Here is a 3171-nt window from a genome sequence, read left to right on the forward strand (position 1 = left end):
GGGGTTGTTGGTGTCCTTTTTCCTTTTCTTACTGTTCTCTGCAAATTTATCTGAACGCTGGTTTTTTGGAGGCCTTTTTCATATACAGTTTGTACTGTTTCTCCAAGTTTGAGACTTTTGAACCAGGCATGAGCAAACTAGAGCCCACGGGCCAGATTCAGCCCATGAGCTGTTTCAGCCAGGCCTGCGAGTTGGCCCAGTAATTGATAGTGAATGTAGCCCACTATGAATTTAAATGATTAATAAAAATAAAAATGTCTCATCTTGAAAATTGAAACCAATAGTTTCGGGCCTAGCTGGAAGCAGTAGGTATAATTTTACCTGGTGGGATGCCCTTAAGTGAAATAAAAGCTGATGTGTCAGTTAATTTAGTCTCACTTTTGAGAACTTGAGTATGGTATTTCAACTGATTTCACCCAATTTTCTCCTCTTTTGAACTGCAAGATATTTGCAATGGCTTCGACCGGCCTTTCGACTTGGACAAGCTTGCTCATGCCTGCTTCTAAGTCTAAGCCTTCCTAATTAAAAAAACCCAGGGTTTTTCAGTAGATGCTGAAGCCCCCGTTGTCATTATTGTTGCCATTGAAGGAATATTCCATGTAGCTTACAGCCTAGGGCTATCTCTGTGATTAGGTAAAAAGTTTAATCCCTCTTTCTTGACTTTGATTTTGAAGCATATATCTGGAGTGAAATAATGTTGCTTTGAATTTTTTAAACTTTCAGTTTGAATTATGCCTTTTTTAAAAGTCTTGCACTTTTCTCTTTTTTTTCCCTTACTTGCACTCACAAAATTGTACCATTGATGATCCATACAAGTTAGCTGTGTAATTTTAAATATAATTTTTCTGAACAAATAATCTACATTAAAAATTTTCAATAGAGTAAAGTCTGTGACAGACTAAAATTTTCTATTTTTTTGGGTAATATTTGAAACTGGGAAATGAGGAAGTGGTTTGATGTTTGCTTTCTCTCCCCCACTTAGACCGGGACGAACAGGATAGTTCTATTTGACAATTCATACAGATCCTTGCATCTCCTTTGAACTTCTTGTATGAGGTCAACATTAGAACTGGATTTTCAGTGAAGTCATTTGGGGTTTGTTTTTATTTTCTGCAGCTGGCAGATATATAGAGTAAAATAATGTGGACTGCTTTTTTATTATATTCGGAAATCCTGTACAATAATTATGCTCAATACCTTATGCCTCTTTGCTTCCTTTGCCTTATGAAGCTACCTCACCTACAGCCATGGCATAAGTCTATTTGATCTATTGATTGAACGTTTCTTACAATTTTCGGACTGTTATTTTAACCCATTTCTTCCTTTTCGTACCTCTTTAGGAACGTGTTTGTCTGATGTGACAAGATGAATTTAACAACACCTCAAAACTGTTGCTCAGTGTCGGCTCAACCATGTTTTCTCTCGCCTACCGTTTGTATAATTGATATTTGATGTTTTTACTTCAGATATGCATTTTGGTGTCTTTTGAAAAAAAATCTTTTAAGGGGACCAAACGTAAATAGTTGCCCATATTTTCTTTTTTTTCCAGTTAAAATCACAGGTCAAGAACTATTTTTGCTAACACAAATGCAGATAAATTGTACTCTGCAGCAGCCGTTCTTTGTCTGGCAAGCAATTTTGGGCTCCTCTTATCTTTTAAATTTTAGCATAATTTTGGATGTAGTAGGTGTGGTTTTTTTTCGTTTTTACTCTGGACAGTCTTTTCGTTATTTACCTTGTTGTTGATGTTTCATAATATTATAGCACTCCTTGGCTGTTTGTTTTTTTTACAAATTAGTTTTTGTTTTTCATTGTTCAAGAATTTTTGTGCTTGAGACAGTCTGCTCATTTAAATGTTTAAATCTTATGATGAGATAATGGAAGGATGTAATCATTGATTTTCGTACTCCCAAGGGGACCGTGTCCATTTTCCATTTTTTGAAAGATGAGCGGCAGTGAAGGTTCACAAAGAGAAATGTCAAATTAATAGATTGTCATAATAGGATAATATCATAAGAGGATGGAAAACGGGTTGCTTTTAAGCAAAGAAGAGACATGGCACATGAATTATTGTCTAGTTTAGTCCCCGTCTTTGAAGAAAAAATGAGGATAACGCTTGTATAGTCTTTGTCAAGTAAGCATTTAATTTTTGTATCCCTTTTTCTGCTTTGATGCGTAAAAAAAAAAAATTAAGTTGTGCTCCATTTTTGTCCATGAATTTACATAAATTGAATATTTTGATATATATGCATTTTTATTGTATGAAATGCTAAAGCTGTTGACTGTGATTTTTTCCGTGTAATGTTTATCTGACTGCTAAGCCTATCTGTCTACCCATCTGGTAGGGCTGGACTGTGTCTCTGTCTTACCCCATTGAGAAATGGAACCAATGCTTTGCTAGGTTTTGCCTTTTATTTTGTTTTCAGATATGCACTTTCCATTTTTTTTTACTCCTTCCACTGAATGCACTTTCAAGTATGAGACAAGTTTTTTAATGATAAGATAGGCATTTGCATTGGTCATAATAATAATATGCTGAGTAAATGGCTGAGGTAGGCATTTTGTGTGTACAGTTTTGTTACTCCAAACTTGTGATGACATGCACCAACTGATTATTTTATTGGAAAGTACATAAATCTAGTTCATCCAATCTATTTCTGAAAAGAAGTACTTTTGTACCAGTACTTCATACATCAAAGAATTTTATACGTGTATTTGAATGAAAAAAGGGTGTGCAGACTAAACTTCTCTGTAAAAACTTCCCTTGAAATAGAACCATCAATTTTTTTACAGGCAGCATGGTCAAAGTGACTTGCCTGATAATAGCCTGCTTTAAAGAACTCTAATGACTTATGCTTTGCAAGTTTAACAATTCTACTTCTGAATAGAACAACAGGAGTAGGGCCTACTGTAAAATGGGACCATAAGAATTGCAAAATTTTAAGTGAACAAATATTTATTATGTAATAAGACCAGATATTGTTTTAATTATTTTTAAGTATGTGAGTACCACCAAATAGGTGTACTGGAAGAGTATGTTGCAAGGTTTGTGTGACGTGGGAGCTTTTTATTTTCTCTATGATGTCTGCAAGAATCACAAAATCGATATTTCCCTTTTATTGTGCTCTTATATATATATATTTTTTTTATCCATTCCAGCTTTTATTCGTA

The sequence above is a fragment of the Aplysia californica genome, unplaced genomic scaffold (assembly GCF_000002075.1).
Source record: "Aplysia californica isolate F4 #8 unplaced genomic scaffold, AplCal3.0 scaffold00153, whole genome shotgun sequence".
Lineage (NCBI taxonomy): Eukaryota > Metazoa > Mollusca > Gastropoda > Aplysiida > Aplysiidae > Aplysia > Aplysia californica.